At 39.6% G+C, this 18,501-nt stretch overlaps 1 protein-coding gene across 1 annotated transcript in view; it reads left to right on the top strand.

The window, feature by feature from the left end:
- The window catches only part of LOC122549914, a 371,205-nt gene that overhangs the window by 220,684 nt on the left and 132,020 nt on the right, over positions 1-18,501 (top strand). The window lies entirely within an intron of this gene.

Here is an 18,501-nt window from a genome sequence, read left to right as displayed (position 1 = left end):
CGGGAAGTGGAAGAGATGCGGTGGAGGGCATCGTCGACTACATCTGGCGGGAAATTGCGGTCCTTGAAGAAGGAGGCCATCTGCGGTCCTTGAAGAAGGAGACGCCTGGCACATTGCATAACTATGGCTATGGATAACTAAGTAGTACGGGGTAGGTTAAGTTGCATGGAAAATTATGGAAAAATTTAAAGCTGGTTGAAGGCTCAGCACAGGTTATTAACATTTCAGAACAAGTAATCGGACAGAGAATATAAAAAGGGTCAGGAATCTAACGTCGTGCAAAGCAGATAAGGAAACAACTTTGAGAAGAGAGGCAATAAATGCAGGACTGAGGGTGTTGTACTTAAATGCACTAAGTACATGAAACAAGGTAAATGAACTTGAAGCACAAATAGAAATTGGCTGGTATGATGTTGTGGCTATCACAGAGACGTGGCTGCATGGAGATCAGGGTTGGGAACTAAATATCCAAGGATACACATCACATTGAAATGAAAGGCAGTTGGGCAGAGGGAGCAGGGTTGCCTAGCTCGTAAGAAATGAGATTAAATCAATTACAAGAAGTGATGTAGAGTCAGAAGAAGTAGAATCTGTGTGGGTAGAATTGAGAAAACTGCAAAGGAAAAATGACCTTGATACAGGTATGGATTACTTGCAGTGTAAGTATTCGGCCCAACAACCCTCTGAAGAGCAACCCACCCAGACCCATTCCCCTACATTTACCCCTTCACCTAACACTGCGAACAATTTAGCATGGCAAATTCACCTAACCTGCACATTTTTTGGACTGTGGGAGGAAACCGGAGCAAACCCACACAGACACAGGGAGAATGTGTAAACTCCACATGAAATGTTGGATAGACAATACTATGTTGAGGCACCCAAAATTAGATTTCTTCTAATGGTTAAGAGAGTTTGTAGACAATTACTCTTAGTAGCATTGAGATCAATTTTACCTGACTCTATGACTGTATGGTGAGTTCTGGTCACCCTGCTATAGAAAGGATATTATTAAGTTGGAAAGGGTGCAGAACGGATTTACTATGATGTTTTGGGACTGGAGGGTTTGAGTTATATGGAGAGGCTGGATAGGCTGGGACTTCTCTCATTGAAGCATAGGAGGTTGGGGCATGACCTTATAGAAGTTTATAAAATCATGAGGGGACATAGAAAAGGTGAATGGCAAAGGTCTTTTCCTTAGGGTAGGGGAGTTCAAAACTAGAGGGCACATTTTTAAGGTGAGAGGAGAAAGCTTTAAAAGGAACCTGTGGGGCAATGCTTTCACATAGAAGGTGGTTCGTACATGGAATGAACTGCCAGAGCAAGTGGGTAGATAAAGGTAGAGTACAATATGTAAAAGACATTTGGACAGGTACATGAACAAGAAAGGTTAAGAGAGACATGGGCCAAATGCAGGCAAGTGGGCCTTGTTTTGTTTGTGAAGCTTGGTCAGCATGGACTAATTGGGCTGAAAGATCTGTTTCTATCGTGTATGATTCTATGACTAAGTGGTAGAGGCTGGTACAATTACAACATTTAAAAGGCATTTGGATGGCTATATGAAAAGGAAGAGTTTACAGGGAAATGGCCCAAATGCTGGCAAATGGAACTAGATTAATTTGTGATATCTGGTCAGCATGAATGTTTGAACCAAGTGTCTGTTTCCATGCTGTACACCTCCATGGCTCTGTGACTCTACACCTCTATGGTGGAATCCAATGGAAGAAACAATTACAATTGACCGAATGACTTGCTCAATAATGGCCCATTTGTGCTCTGCCAATTTCTGTTTTAAGCTTCTTTTCTGAGTGGTTGAAGTAAATAATGACAAACACACTTGAATTCCAATGCACAAGCACATATTTGAAGTCAGCAGTGTTTTTCTAATACGCAGATTGAGATTTAATAACAGTCATTCAGCTCTCACTGATGTTTGAGCTGTGACCTGTGTAAGGAACTGAAGTAGCTTTTACACATTTGAAAAACAAGTGAGAGGAAAATTGGAAGCAGAACACACTATTTCAGTAAAGCTTTACTTTGCTTTGTGGGGCAAGGAGTAAGGCCTCTCAATAAAACCCTTCCATCCTCTTATATAAAGGACAAACAACTAGATGTTGAGTGTTATTGAAAGCATTTTAATGAGATTGGGAGTGGGTGGTGTGATGCAGGGAACTGTGTGCAAGGAATTAAAGAAACCGATGGTGTAATTAAACTGCATTAAGGTCAATCGATAATGTCAATAATTCAGGGTATTTGCTAATCTTGTCTCTACTTTGTTAATTTGATAGCTTCCAATTACAGCATACTTGATTAAGTTGGATGAGACTAATATTGTTATTTGCAGTTTAACTGAAAATATTCCAAGAATAAAGGGAAAATTTAGAAAAGATGTTAAAGCTAACTATCATGGCTGATCCTCTTTTTAGTATATAATTTCTAACATGTTACCATTGAAATCCCATCAAAAGTTGAATTATTGAAGAATGTGAAATTTGTTTTGCCCTTCTATGTTATTTTGTCAGTCTGCTTTTCAGGCAATGATGAAGAATTGCTCCATTGTTCCTAAACATTCAATGTTGGTCAAAAGTTGAAAAGGATTTTCAATTGCTTTCTGAAGTAAGCACTGTCACAATGTTAAAAAGTAACTGCTTCAAGCAAGTTATATTATCTACTCATCAGAGCTTATTTCTGTGCTTAGTAAAGAAAATACAAAACATTCAGAATTCACAAAAGAATCCCTGGAAGTGGCCAGATGTTGATAATATACTTAGAAATGTCGTGGAGGAGTCAATGTTGGACTGGACTGAGCTAGTGCTTCCAAATAACCTATTAGATTAGATACTTAGAAGTGGTAATCTTTGGGAAATTATATACTTTAAAATAATTGTGAAGATGTGAATGTAATTCATAGAATCCCTACAGGCGGAAAGAGGTCTTTCAGCCCATTGAGTCTGCACCAGCTCTCTGAAGAGCAATCCGACCCCCAAGCTATTCTTGTAAACCCACGTTTTCCATATCTAATCCACCTAAACTGCACATTCCTGAACACTATGAGATAATTTAACATGGCCAATCCACCTAAGCTGCACATTTTTGGACAATGGGAGGAAACCAGAGCACCTGGAGGAAACTCACGTAGACATAAGGAGCACGTGTAAACTCCACACAGACGGTCATCTGAGGCTGAAATCAAATCTATGTCCTTAGTGCTGTGAGACAGCAGTGTTGACTATTGAGCCACTTTGACAAGATTGCATTGTTACCCATGAATAGAACGATTGTGGTTCACCACAGTCTGTTCTTGACGTTTTTGCTGACAATGCTGATGAGTTTGAAAATTTTCTATCCATTTCTGCAGAACTCAACTTTCATTTGCATAGCTAGATTGGCACAAATTGGGAAGGCCACAGAAGTCAGGCTTGTTGGCAGTCAGATGACAGTTACAGCAATGCAAGTGATTCCTTTCCTGGGAACATGGTTATGGGCATCCAGTTCAACCAGGTTTGCTATAATCTGATGCAATACTTGAATACCAACCACTTGTGGCTTGTGAATGGGATAGGGTACTGTCACCAATCCTCCATTCAATGCTTGTCTATAAGGATGTTCAGGAATCTGTGATGGACGATGGACCACAGTCAGCAAGACAGGCACTTGGCTTAAATAACAAGGTATTGTTTGTTACATCTTAGTAACTCTTAACCACATTAATTATTACAATCAAGAGGTACAGCAGACATATGTGCTTTCATCAGGAGACTGTCAGGGTCTAACTGATTTGACATCCAGATGTTATTTGATATTATCAGACTGGGCAAAGCTCAGCATAGCTCCAGCATGAACTACATAACACTGTTGGATAGCTTTCCTTCCACAGAACCTATGCTGGTAAATCAGGGCCACTTTAGTGAGTGATCTTGAATCCACTTCATCATACTTTGATTTCTGATGGGATTCCATTCCATTCTCCTGTTTTCACCATTTCATGGGTCTGTTATGATGATTCAGCTTTCAATTCCAACATTTCCAATCTATCTTCCACTTCCCCTACCAAGAATTAGCCTTTCACCATGATTGATAAGGCAATTGTCCATCTCCATTACATTCCCACAATTTTTCTCTCACCCCTAATCCCCACCCACAACCATAATATTGTTTCTCTTGCTTTCACCATCTTCCATATTCACCACTAACCTCTTACATCATTGTCACTTCCAGGTTGATTCCACTTTCAAAGACAGCTTCCCCACTCTTTTTAGCATTCCAAGAGGACTATTTCCTTAACCACACTCTGGTACATTCCTCAGTAACCCAAACAAATGCAGGAGGTGCAACACCTGACCTTTGATTCTTCTTTCTGTCACTGTCCAATGCCCAATTACAGCATAGAAACAGACACTTCGGTCCAACCCGTCCATGCCAACCAGATATCCCAACCCAATCTGGTCCCACCTCCCAGCACCAGGCCCATATCCCTCCAAACCCTTCTTATTCATATACCCATCCAAATGCTTTTTAAATGTTGCAATTATACTAGCCTCCACCACTGCCTCTGGCAGCTCATTCCATACACGAACCATCCTCTGCGTGAAAATGTTGCCCGTTTGGTCTCTTTTATATCTTTCCCCTTTCACCCTAAACCTATGCCGTCTAGTTCTGGACTTCCCCACCCGAGTTGCATGTAGATAGGATAGTAAAGAGGGCATTTGGTATGCTTTCTTTTATTGGTCAGAGTATTGAATACGGAAGTTGGGAGGTCATGTTGCAGCTGTACAGGACATTAGTTAGACCACTGTTGAAATATTGCATGCAATTCTGGTCTCCTTCCTATCGGAAAGATGTTGTGAAACTTGAAAGGGTTCAGAAAAGATTTACAAGTGTGTTGCCAGAGTTGGAGGATTTGAGCTATAGGGAGAGGCTGAACAGGTTGAGGCTATCTTCCCCGGAGCATTGGAGCTGAGGGGTGACCTTATAGAGGTTTACAAAATTATGAGAGGCATGGATAGGATAAATAGACAAAGTCTTTATCAGTTTAATTGCAATTGCTGGAACAATTCTGCTTTGCGAGTCCAATATCCAGGGAGGAGGAACTGCGAACGTATGAGTGTTTTGTTTGGCTGTGTTGAGTTATTACTATTTATCAGTTTGTTCCTTTTTATTATTTATTTAGTTAAATAGTTAGTTGGGGTTTTAAAATATATATTTTTCTATATATATTTATACATTTGTACATGAGGGCGGATTGGGTGTTTTTTAACATTCTTCCTTTGTATTGTTTTGAATTGTATTGTTTTGTATTTGTTGTAATATTAAAAATATCTATTTTTCAATAAAAGTATAATTAAAAAAGAGCATCAGCCCAACACATTTGTGCCAGTCAAAAAGAATGACCTAACTATTCCAATCCCATTTTCCTGTACTTGGCCCAAACACTTGTATACCTTGACATCACAAGTGCACATCTAAATACTTGATAAAATGTTGAGGGTTTCTGCCTTGCCATCTTACAGGCAGTGAGCTTCAGATTCCCATCACCCTCTGGGTGAAAAAGACTTTCCTTACATCACCTCAAAGTTTTCTGCCCCTTACCTTAAGTCTACGCCCTCACCCCCCACCCCGTCATTGATCGCTATCTAGGGAATAGGCTTTTCCCAACTACCCGATCAATGCCCTTCATAATTTTAGACATCTCAAGGTGGGTGGCACGGTGGCACAGTGGTTAGCACTGCTGCCTCACAGCGCCAGAGACCCGGGTTCAATTCCTGCCTCAGGCGACTCTCTGTGTGGAGTTTGCACATTCTCCCTGTGTCTGCGTGGGTTTCCTCTGGGTGCTCCGGTTTCCAAAAATGTGCAGGTTAGGTGAATTGGCCAAGTTAAATTGCCCGCAGTGTTAGGTGAAGGGGTAAATGTAGGGGAATGGGTCTGGGTGGGTTGCGCTTCTGTGGGTCGGTGTGGACTTGTTGGGCCGAAGGGCCTGTTTCCACACTGTAAGTAATCTAATCTAATCTAATCTAATCAATCAGTCCCCTTTCGGTCTCCTCTGTTCCAAGAAAAACAACCTCAGTCTGTCCAGTCTCACTTCATATACTCTGCAGCCCAGGCAACATCCTGGTAATCTTGAAGCAAAGTAAATTTACTAAATTTACTCAATTTACTAAACTGTATTCATCGTTCTTAAAATGATATCTACAATGGGGAGACTAAATGTTATTTGTGTGACTGCTTTGTGGAAAACCTACTTCAGCTGACCAAGCTTCCAGTTGCCTAGCACTTTTATTCTCTCTGTTCACTCCTGCACTGCACAAGCTCCCATGGACTTTTCCAAACTCACCATAAGCTTGAAATACAGTGTCTCATCTTTCAACTTACAGCCTCCTGCACTGAACTTTGAGTTTAATAATTTTAGTTGATAACTTCTGCCTGTATTTTGTTTTGATTATTTTTGAAATAATTTATTGGTGATAATACACATCTTTTCTTTCTTTACTTATACTATTATCACCCTGTTTCGTACATCCGTTTTTGTTAGTGTCAGCTATTGATCAGTTGATAGCAGCCTTGCCTCTGAGTCAAAATATTTCTGCTTCAACCCTACTTAAGAGCTGACAGTACAGTGCAGTACTGGGCAATTGCTGAACTGTAGGATGTGCCAACTTTCAGATGTTAAATTGAGGTGTTAGATACTTGCTTATGTCGATGACATTATTCAAAGAGGAGCAGAGGGGTTATCCTCAGTGTCCATTCTCCAACCAGCATTATATAAAGTAGGTTACCTGATTTGTTTTGTCATGTTGCTGTTTGTGGGATTTTGCTGTGGTCAAATTGGCTTCAATTTTTCTCAATTATAAAAGAGACCAAAATGAAATGCACTTCATTGAATGTAAGTGCTTTTTGACATCCAGCGATTGTAAAAAGTGCTATATAAATGCAAATCTTTCCTTTTTTGTCCTTTTTGTGATGTAATCTTTCCTGTTTTAAACCCTGTTATTGACCTGATCTTTGGTTCTATCCTTTCCTTCTCCTACTTCCATCTCCAGCATTAAATATGTTTTTTTCCAGTTTTGACAAAAGAACAACAAACTGAAATATTAATTCTCAGCACACATACTACCAGATCTCCTGAGTATTTTCAGCCTTTTGTTTTTAAGTGAGATAGGCTTATTGAGAACTGCCTGTAATATAGCTGCCTGTAATAACCTTGGTTAATAATCTCTACTAAAAGCATGAATATCAATCCAAATAAGCAGAATATTTATATTTTCTCTGGCATCAAAGATCCAGAGAATGTAGTGGAAGATGTGTATGCAATCAAAATGATTGCCAATAAATTCCTCATGCTTAGTTGTATTTGCATCAGATCAAATATGATCAAATGGAAGCAAGCCCTCTGATTATTTACAGATGTAAATCATAAAATGAAGCATTTAGATATATAGCTTTAAAACAGTTACATTTGATTTCTCACTTTACCATTTGGTTCAAATATTTACCTGTGCCTGTGTCTTTATTCTCTACCCGAATGTGTCAAAATCATGAATATTCTGTAGAAGATGAGGTCTGTGTCTGTGGCATTGTTGTAATTGGTACTGGACCTAATGGTGCACATCATGCTTAAGTGCAATTAGAGATCATAAACTTAAGGAAGGTCCAAATAATAGTGATTGAACATTTAAAGCAAGGCTGCATGCACAATAGTTGAACACAGCTAAAGGGACTGAATCATTGAGAACTTTGAGTTCAGAGGAAGGGTCACCGGACCTGAAACATTAACTCTAATTTATTTCCACAGATGCTGCCAGACCTGTTGAGCTTTTCCAGCAATTTCTGCTTTTGTTTCTCATATGAAAAGTGAAGTCTTAGTCATAGGTTTTCTTTATGTTGTCACCTTTGAAATGATTTGGTCTTTTTTGCAACATACACCCACACATGTCCCTTTGTACCTTTTTGCTCCTTCACCCCTAAGGCAGTTTGGAGCACGTCTATGTTAAAGTGCAAAAGACTTATTGCCATTCAAGCTCTATTTTGACTCCAGTGGGAGGAGATTGGGAATGGAGATGGAGTCCAGCAGGTTACTCTGCTTAAAATTCTTCTGTGATGAAAGAAGAAATAGAATTGTGAAATTCCTCGTCATCTCCATCTCAAATGGGATATTCTTTATTTTTAAATTCCTCCACAATATCATCTTAGCATCTAATTGGTCAAACTCCCTCAAAATTGTACATTTCTATAAGTTCATCCCTCATTCTTCTAAACAATTAATACAGATCAAGAATTTCAAATAATATTTGTGAAACTAATCTAGTGGCCTCTGAGTTTGAAATATTAAAAATAAGCATGTGTCAAAAAATTGTAAGTATAAGCAAAACAATCTTGAAGAACATGTGAATAATTGTATCGTATTGGAGAGAAAAACATATAGCATAATTGCCTTGTGTATTGTGGCATATTGGATTATTTTGGCTGCTCAATGCACTTGTGTATAATAAAAATTAAGTGGTTTGCAGAGATATTAGGTTACTGAGAGTGTCATTGTGTAGCTCACTTCTGATTAGTTATTAATTGGCTCTAGGCATGTTTATACTTTATATGAATGATATTATATCCCCTTTCATTGGAACTGTCAGCTTTTACAGTTACATGTAAAGGGATTGAAGGAATATTGTCCATAAAAATAATTTATTCATTTAATAAGCTCTATATGTGTGATATTTTTAATGCAATGGATTCTATGTGGTGTATTGATATAAATGTAAATTGCAGTAAGATAAAGTAGAATACTGGAACATCTTTTGTATTTACTTTAAGTTATGTTGTTGTTTCTTAGCAACCAAATAAAAACAAAATTATGCATTAATAGTGCAATCTGCACAAACCAGCCAAAGGAAATTCACTCCAAAGCAGGACACAATCAATACAATTAACCAGAATTTGCTGTCAAAGTAGCAATAAGTCAGATTTTTCTAATAGATTTGGCTGCTTTTGGATGACCCACAGACCTTTCAGCAATATATCCAGCCAAACTTCCGAGTCTGATCCGGCATAAATGCGTCCATCGGAGGAGACCATGGAAAAGTCCATTCAGTTCAGAAGCCAAGACGCACCCCTTTTAAATGCACTTGCTGTCACAGTAAAGGACGTAAATTGTTGGGAGGTTCCAAAGCTACTTTGACAGCAACTGAGAAAAAGTGTGCAAAATGTGTGAGGGGTTAGGCTGCCAGGTGGATGAGGAGAATTGGGTACTTGGTAAGTGGATGAGTGCTTAAGGTATGTTGGGTCTAGATGGAAGGGTATGAAGTTTTGGAGAGAGGTTGGGGATTGGTTTGTGAAGAGTAAGTCACCAGGTTGAGGGGACTTGGAGTGGGGAAGATCAGGGTGGATGTGGTCAGGATGGAATGGGAGTCAGTGGGAAGGTTGGCTCTGGAACAGGCTTGTTCAGTTGGGTTGGATTTGCCTCATTGTGATGTTATTAAAAAAAAAGTGTGGGAAAACTTAAGCACTCAAAGACAAATCAAGTGGCAAATGCTTAAATGATCTAATAGAGTCTAATGCTGCAAAAAGGACTGTAATCTTTCCTAAATCTGTACAAGATGTGAGTAAATCAGAAATTCAAAGGACCATCCAATAGCTTATTGAAAAGAATTATGTAATTTAGGAGAAGTGATGGCATGGTGGTGATTTCACTGGATTACTAATCTAGAAGCTATGTTAATATTTTGGGGATTTAGTTTTGAATTTTGCCTTGAAAGATGGTGAAATTTAAATTTAATAAAATCTGCAATCAAACACTAACCTAATAGAGGCTGTGTAATCGTCGCTGATGTTTCTAAAAACAAAAATCTGACTCACTATAGTCCTTTAGGGAAGTTAGTCTACCATCCTTACTTGATCTGGGCTATATGTTATTCCAGAACTGCAGCAAAGTGGCTGACTTTTAACTGCCCTCTGAAGTGCTCAGTTCAAACCAAATTAAGGTGAGGCAACAACTACTGGTCTTGCCAGCAATGTCTGCATCCCATGCAAGAATACAAAAAAATCATTATTTCTATTCAAATATCTGTGATTGCAGCCTTTTCTTCTTTACTTGGATCTTTCCAGTTGGATTTAACAATTTAGATTGGAACTTTAAGTGCTATGGGATTGAAAGTCCATGATCCTCTCAGCACATTCCTGACGTAACTTTGACAGAGAATGGCAAATTAGATCTGGACTCAGATATGCCAATGATTAGAGGACAAAAAGTTATGGGTGGAACCTCCATCTGTCTCGAAATATCTCTATCCAAAAAAACTTATTATATCTGTGTCCTTCCAAAGGTTACATGTAACCTCATACTGGTTACTCATTTGCATTTTTTGGCATTGTTGAATTGAAAAGTACCCAAGATATGATCCATAAAAATATATTTTTACTGGAAAAAAAATAAGTTTTATTTTGCATATTACAACAAATACAAAACCAAATGATATGATCCTTGAGGGTCAAGTACCTACTTTCAAGGAGGAAAAGCAGGCAAACTCTCTCAATCTGCAAACATTTGCCCATTTTTTTCCTGTGAAATCCCCAGTGTGGCACATTCTGTCTGGGAAATTAATGATTCCACTCAGCAATTCCCCCACACTTGGAACTCTCTGAAAATATCCAGTTAAATCTGGATTCTGCTGAAATTAAGTAAAAGGTTACTGAGAAAATGTTAGAGTATTAAATACCTAGTCTGACTCCTGAATTACTATCGAACAGAATCCTCAATGTACTTCACATTGCTACTTCCCCCAGTCTCTAACATGTTGCAGACCCTGATTCAATACCCCTCCTCTCCCCGGGACACAATTCCTTCATCACCTCACCCCAGACCACCTTACTGCCCAAAGGGGTCAACTTGCGACACTGTGTTACTAGATCTATCAACACCTACCCCCATCCATTCCCAGAACCTGAACCCCCAACCACTGCACCCAACACCCCTTTCTATGCATGGTACCTGACACTACCATTCCTGGGATCCAACCCAACCCCTCCGTGGTGCTGGACCAATCCCTCTTCCATGCTGTAGGAGCTGACAGTCCCTGCCCCATCACCTGACACCTGCAAGAGATCCTACAACCAACCCATGGTATGGACCCCTTCCCCAATTCAGACCTGAGCTCCCCTGTCTTCTACTCTGAACCTGACCCTTCCTGTCCCCATTGTGGATCTGAACTCCCTTCCTTGGCTCCATATCTGGATCCACCTTTCTTCACTCGAGACTCAAGCATCCCTTTTTCCTGCTTCTGATTCAACTCGAGACTCAAGCATCCCTTTTCCTGCTTCTGATTCAACTTCCTCTTTCCCTGCTCTGGACCCCATTGCCTTTCATCCACTCCAGACTTAACCCTTCCTGCCCAGCTGACAGCCCTGATTTTCCTGCACAGGATCCAATGCTCCTTCCCTGATGCCAGGACCAAAACCTCTGCCAGGACTCAATATCCCACTCCACCAGAACCCTACAGACCTGATATCTTGCACTCATACCCATTTACCCCAAAGACTGCATCTTTTACCTTGTGCCCTGATACTCTACCCACCTGATGCACTACCTCAAGAATCCTACCCTACATATAGCCTCCTGGACCCCTACTCACCGAGTATTCTAACCATCTGGTTGCCTACCCCAGTATCCTACTACGACAGCAGCTGTCAAAGTGGCTGACTGTAGAAAAACGCAGCTGACTGCTGTGATAATGAGGATATGGTTTGCCCATCTCCAGTTGTTTAATGCTGCAAAGGACCTGTCAGAACAGAATATCCTGTCAGACATTGGGAGCTCTTTCACTGAATGAAAGAGAAGGACCTTAGTGATGTTGCCACTCCTTGGTAAATCCAGTGCATAGATGAGCTCACCAGTATTGAAAACAGGCAAGTGCCCATCTGCATTTCAGGACTAAGGTTTTCATTAGTGAAAGATGCTACTGGTTGAAGTGGAAAAGGAAATTAGGCCATCATGTCAAATTTGTTGAAAACTTATTCCACATTTTTCAAATGTAAATATAAATTATGTATAAAATTACATTGCATATCAGGATGATCTCGTCAGATACAATCTAACTTGTCTGCCAATGTTTTGCAACATATTTTCACAGATTCTCCAACCTATATTGTATTATGGGTGCATGTTTGAAACAATTACTCCCTTTTAAATGGACAAATAAGCAGTGATGTTTAAATGCACTGGTATAGATTAAATCCCATCAATAGGAGGGGATCACTTAATGTAAACGTGAATTCCACTGAAGTATATGAATGCTTGGACAATTATAGTGAAAGAATACTCCTCAACTTCAAATTTGGCAAGAGCACTAATACAAGGTTGTTGTAAAATTATTCTCCATATGAATTTTTAAAATTTTGAGTTATATATTTTATAAAAATCCAGTTTGTAAGGCTCATTATTACATGCGGCACCAGTAACTCTACCCATTGAACTGCAGGACAAATAGTTCAATTTGTTTTCATTGGACAGCTTTTAGTTTTAAATTACAGTATTCGATAAGACATGATATAATGCCTAATACTTTATTAGTATTACTTTATAAAACTCACCTGCCAATGTCACATCCCATCCAAGCAAAATCAATCTCAGCAAAAAATACAAAACTGTTACTTTTATTAAAGCGCTTGTATAAGAAACACACATACATAAATACATTATACAGACAACACATTCATTATAAAAGCATGGAAGAATATTGACTGGCCAGCAACAAAAAAGGCTTTTCTGATTTATGTGTTTCCTGGTTTAATATTGATAATTTTCATATCATGCAAAGTGTAATGCAAAGAAAGTGTAAAAAGACATTTGCAATTCTACTCAAAACAATGGAGTTGAAAGGTAACACAAGAAAATGTGACAAATTTTATCACAGGTATATTCGTTCCCAGATACAATGGAATGATGAATATATATTATTTTGCAAATTATTACTCCTGAGAAGACAATTTTAATACTTTTTGGACAATTTTAGAGTACGCCTGGTGTGAATTTTATACTGGAAGTGCAATCTAGAAGTTCAGCCACACACTCCCTATGATTTTCCGTTCACCTCTGGCACCTCTGTATTCATACCAAGACTGTGAAATTGTGAAATTACTCCTTGTAGATGCAGCAACAGCATGAAAAGAAAGAAAAAGTTGTATTTATGTAATATCATTCATAATCTTCTAAAGTACTTTATAGCCAATAAAGTATTTCTAAAGAATAGTGCTACAATGTAAGAAATAAACTACAACAAAGTCCCACAAGCATCAGTTTGATGAAGACTATATACTCTGTCCTTGTGACATTGTTTGAGGACAGCTATTAGCCAAGACATTAGCAATGGACTCCCTGATCTTCTCCAAATTGTGCCATGGGATCTTTTGCGTCCACCCTAAAAGGCTGACAGCACTTCAGTGTAACATCTCACTTCAACACTCCAGACAATGCAGCATTCCAAAATATAGACTGTCAGCCTGGACATTTGCCCAAATCTCTCATCTTAAAACTGTAACCTTTGAAGTAACAAAATGAACGCTACAATTAATACCCAGGAAAGCATCCAAGAAAGCTAACAATTAAGGCTGATTTATGAATGTGGATAAGATTCTCAAATGGTTTAGGTCTGCAAAATTGTAGATGCAAACCTTCATGGATTCTAAACTGACCAAGATATCAGATCGACTAAACAAATTAGTGTGAATATAGATGGTGCAAAAAGAGCATAAAACTAACTGACTACATGTTTGAAGCTGCTGTACTAGTTGTACCTTTATTCTGTTAGATAAAACAATGGTTTTGAAAGGCTTAATGTTGGAGATTGTGTCAGGCTCTGCTCAGTCTGGTGATGTAGCAGTCTTGAGTAGAAGATCCAGGAGTTCAGCTTTAATTCCCAATGAGATCAGATGTGCCATCCCTGTCTCCCCATAATCTTAGTAATTATATCTAACTAGCGAATATAACTTAATGTTGTTGCTATCACAAAATAAATCGCATCTTGTTATTCAGTCATATGTCTCTTCATGTTAAGACTCACCAATGGTTCATCCTCAACCAATGTAAACCAAAAAGCCCTTAGACGCGGGATAGAAAGGAGGTTCCATGGCCCTGGTCAAGGTGAACATCAACACTTTCAGGCAACAGACAGGATGGGATCATAGAACCTGTCTGTCAGGTCCCCTTCCTTCTGTTCTCAGGTGCCCATGGAAAGTCAGCATGTGCAGCATGCTGAATGCAAAATGGATACCTTAAGGGACTGGTGGGATCAGCAGGGGCTGGGGTACATTGTCCTGGTAATTGTATTTTGATTTAATTTTGATAAATGTCCATTTGTATGTTTCAATTTACCTCTTGACATTCTATTACAGTGCCTCCACTGTACCTGCCTGAAGTCTTATTGTACATTTAAAAGAGTAGAAAGGAAGATTTGTGACAGCTCTCTATGTCAACAATTGGTTAAGACCACAAGATCATAGCAAATAGGAATAGAAGTAGGCCCTTCAGCCCCTTGAGCCTGCTTCATCTTTCAATAGGATCATGTTTGATCCGACATTCCTTGCATTCACTTTCTGTCTTTTCCCTATAATGCTTGATTTGCCTACGATCAAGAATCTATTTATCTCAGTTTTAAATACGTCAAGGAGTCTGCTCCCCCAGCTCTTTTTCAAGTGCCAAAGACTCATAACCCTCTGAGAGAACCTATCATAATCTGTACATTATGATTTTCCAAATGTGTTGCTATTACTTCCTTAATAATTGATTCCAGCATTTTTCTGACAGGACATGTGAGGTTAGTTGGCCTACCGTTACTTGTTTTTTACCTCCCCCCCCATTTTGAATGAGGGTGTCGCATTAATAGTTTTCCGATCCTCCAGTATTTTTCCAGAATCAAAGGATTTTTGGAAAATTAAATTGAATGTATCCATTATCTCTGTAGCTACATCTTTTGAAATCCAAGCATGCAAGCAATTAGATTGCTGATGGTTCTGCAAATATATAACAGTGCACATTGAATACACTTAAAGTAATCTCTCAGAGGAGCAATGGTGAATCGAGGAAGAACTTTTTTCCCTCAGTGAGTAGTTAAGATATGGAAATGTGGGGTCATAGGTTCTATTGATTTATTTAACAGGACATTGTTTCAATCCAAATAACCATTCAGTATTCAAGGGTATGGGGAAAATAAACAGGAGATTGAAATTGAGAAATAATGTTAATTTAAGGAGCTGGTACTGGCATGATGGGCCAAATGGCGTCCTTCTGCACCATAACACTTCTGTGGTTCTGTGGTACACAGTTCCAGATTCACTGCCAAAGATTAAATCATGTTAAATAGCTGTACTCCAACATTTGACCTACTCTAAGTGTGATTTATCAGAGTTGTTGAAAGTGCAATACAAGCTTGCAATTCCATAGGATGAAAACCAAAGATCTGCACAAGGTTAGGCATCTGACATCCTGTGTTTTATTAATAGACATTTAATACAAAAGTGGGACAGTTATGATGAACTTCTACAAAAAAAAGTTATTTGTCCTGAACTGGAGCAATCTGTCCACTTCTGGGCATCACACTTAAGGATAAATTTGAAAGCCAAAGTGAGTGCAAAAACAAATTTGTGAGAATGGTTTCAGGGGTGAGGAGCTTCAGAGATTGGAGAAGTTGGGGGTTATTTTCCTCTGAGAAGGTCGGGTAGAGATTTAATAGAGCTATTCAAAATTATGAAGGGTCTGTATAAAGTAGGTAGAGAGAAACTGCTTCAACTGGTGAGAGAGTTGAGAATCAGATTACCCCAATGTAATGTGATTGGCCAAAGAAACAGTGAAGACATGAAGGACATCCTTTTTACACCATGAATGGCTGAGATCTGGAATGCTATGCCAAAGTGTGTATGATAGATTCATTTGTGGAATTTTGAAAGAGAATTGGATTCAAGCAGTTGAAGAGTAAGGGAAGAATCTTATGCTCTTGCCCAGAGTGAGTTGATGATGGGAGGATGGCAGGCAAGGATCCTGCCGAATTCCTGTCTCTTCCCAATTAAGTCAACTCAGGAGGGTCAATGGATAACCTTCTAACCTCACCACTGTTTAACACCCATAAGTGGATGGTTGAAACCCAGTTAAGGCCCTCATCCAGCCATTGCTGGCATAATCCAGTCATGAGCAGAGAGTTATTATGGGGGCCCTCATTCAAAGATGTGATACAGAGACCCATCATTGGGAAGGTGGGGTGGGGGAGTATTGCTGACAGTTATCCCTTGCTTTGCTGTCAATACTTTTATTCTCCCTGTGATACCTACTGTGTAACTCCCTTCCTGCCATCACCCACTTGTGCCTGTGTCCTTCTATCCCAGGCCTGAGGTGAGTGCCATACCAGCAGCAACTACCACTTATGGCACTGCTAAGGATAGAAGAGTTCCTTGTCTTTGATTGGTTGCCAGCTCTCAGCAGAGAAGAATTCCACCCATCGGGTCCTTGATTATGAGGGGATGTGCTGGCCTTTCAGGTGCCTGAGTGACACGATCTTGTGAAAAGAGATGGTGCAGGATTTTCACCAACTTATTAGGCATTGGCTGAGACCTCCATGTTCTCCATAAGTTTCCAAACTTTGAACATACATCACTAAGGGAACATATAGGATCATGGAACTGGCAAGTACTTTTTAGACATATGTGGCAATCACAGTGCTCTCTGATCAATCAGCAGTTTTCACGAATCACAAAAGGGACTCTCTCAATCTCCAGCGTGATCACTAGAAAGTGATAGTGCAAGTCCATGCATGAAAACCTGTGATCTGTCATGACTCATTTATTCCACGACAATCACCTGCATGTGTGCAGGAGGAGATTCATTCATTGGATCAGGAGGCAAATGTGGGCCCCTGTCTGCGGCAGGCTGGGCAATGGTTGAGAAATGGGTCCACCGTGAGTAGAGTGCCCAGCCATGTCTGTTATCTTACAAAGCAAACAGGAGCTCACTAGACCATGTGTCAGTGAAGGCATAAAACCACTATGGTGAGACTTTCCTTCCTTCTCTATAATGGGGGCATCAAAATGTGTAGTCTCCTGGTGTGAGCTAGTGTGCACTTAATGGCCCGCCATAACTAATGGCACGTGAAATGGCCACTCTTTCTAAGGACATGGTCATCAAAACAAATGCTGGAGACATCACCACACTCATGCAAGAGATAGACCCGTTAATTTCTCTCCAAGGGTGTGCACTGCCTGTAGAATTGCTGACATGTTGCTGCTTCATATGTTTCCTCTTTGCAAATGAGTCTGCAAGTATCAACATTTACAAGCAGTTGAGCAGGGCTTGGTGTGTCCTGCATCCTTCAACAGAAGCTGTCTATTGTTATCCCTGTGTCCAGCACCTGGCCCTGATTGCATGTATGTGCTCCTCATCATGTAACAACCTAACTGTCTCTAAACCTGTGTCTAACAAGATGTCTGTGTCTGCACTTGTGCAGAATGTCAATGAGTTATGTGGGCGAGTATCCTCAAAGTATTCACTTCTCTTAAACGATACATCAACTTAGTCATTCAACAGTTGCTCTATTGCTTGCGAAGTATGTTAGGGAAACAAAAAGCATGAGTTAGAATAGACCTTGAGAAATATTGCAAGCTCAGCATAATGTATGTCATGACATTACAGTTAGTGGTGACACCAGAATGAAAAAGGTGGTATATAGGTGAGTGCCATCTAAATTGGCACTCTGTGGCTCATGGGGTGGGGGGAGCTATCCTGATGGCAATGGCCGGTCCCATGGCAGACGATCTCTACCCTCACCTCTGCTGCACTGTCCTACTCCCCCTCTTTACCAAAACAACTAGCCTCAATAATCCAAAACCCTAATCACCTTGTTAGGTTGTGTACATTGCTGAGTCTAGAACAGTTGGGTGCAGTACTGGTTCTGGACACTTATTATGGTAGCATTGCTGAGACTGAAAAACAGTCAGCGCGCAGATTGGTCAGCGCATCTTGGAGGCAGGATAGTGATCCTGTAAATGGATGGGAACTAGATGCCTACTGAGGCAGAGTTGCACCTAAGTTTTTGACCTGTTTGTAATGACTAAATTCAATCATAGCAGTGCATAAGCAAGGATCGCAAATAATTGGTGCCAACGTATTCCTCTCTCAAATATTTTCTGAAGTTTCTAGAATGGAAAATAAAAGCTACGGGAGGTGTGGAATGTGTACATATTACCATTGTTTCTTGCTTTCTCTCTCTCATGTGATTATAGAAACAGCCTTTTGCTGTTTTAAAAAAAACCTTTTAATATTAGCTTAAACTGAATGAAGCTTTTGAAATTTGTTTTCTAGCTTTCCTTAAATATCTTGTGAAAAATGAAACAGCTATAGCTGCAAGAATCTAAAGAAAAATATTCTATCGTGCAGCTGAATGAACAGCACTGATATGTCAAGGGAATTTAGTTCTTCTACACCATATTGAATTACGCTGTTTTCTGTCACTAGATAAAAAGTATGCTGTTCAA

This window comes from Chiloscyllium plagiosum, chromosome 5 (assembly GCF_004010195.1).
Source record: "Chiloscyllium plagiosum isolate BGI_BamShark_2017 chromosome 5, ASM401019v2, whole genome shotgun sequence".
Classification (NCBI taxonomy): domain Eukaryota; kingdom Metazoa; phylum Chordata; class Chondrichthyes; order Orectolobiformes; family Hemiscylliidae; genus Chiloscyllium; species Chiloscyllium plagiosum.
This window is presented reverse-complemented; position numbering and strand designations above follow the sequence as displayed.